A 465-nucleotide genomic window follows, 5' to 3' on the forward strand; every position below is an offset into this window, starting at 1 on the left:
ACTGAACGACAATGAGTTTGTCCCCAATGCACTAGCACTACAGTGCACCTTACCGTGATTTCTAGTAGCTACTGTACGCTACAAAAGCACCTGCTTTGCTTGACGACACATTTGTTTGCATGTCTAATGACAACCACTTTGCCACGAAATAAATGGCAGTAAATATTGCCCATGCGAATATTGGCAAAGCACAACTCCAAATAATGTGACTTTATAACGTTGTTCCAGTAAACTTCAAAAGAACCTACAAAAAAAGCACGGTCGTTTATGGTTCACGCTGATAAAAACGTTGTTGCTGGGTGAAGTCTGAGACGCCCTAAGAAAAATCCTCCAGGAATGACTTTGTACTGGGTTGTGTACTGTCTCTCCGCTCAACACCAAATCCAGTATTTTTCCATCAAGTAGCGCGCTGGACCACGTGACCACAGAGGGTGGGTGAGGAGGGAGGAGGGGGTGAGCGCTGTC

This window comes from Filicampus tigris, chromosome 11 (assembly GCF_054856515.1).
Source record: "Filicampus tigris isolate MCC_2025a chromosome 11, RoL_Ftig_1.0, whole genome shotgun sequence".
Classification (NCBI taxonomy): domain Eukaryota; kingdom Metazoa; phylum Chordata; class Actinopteri; order Syngnathiformes; family Syngnathidae; genus Filicampus; species Filicampus tigris.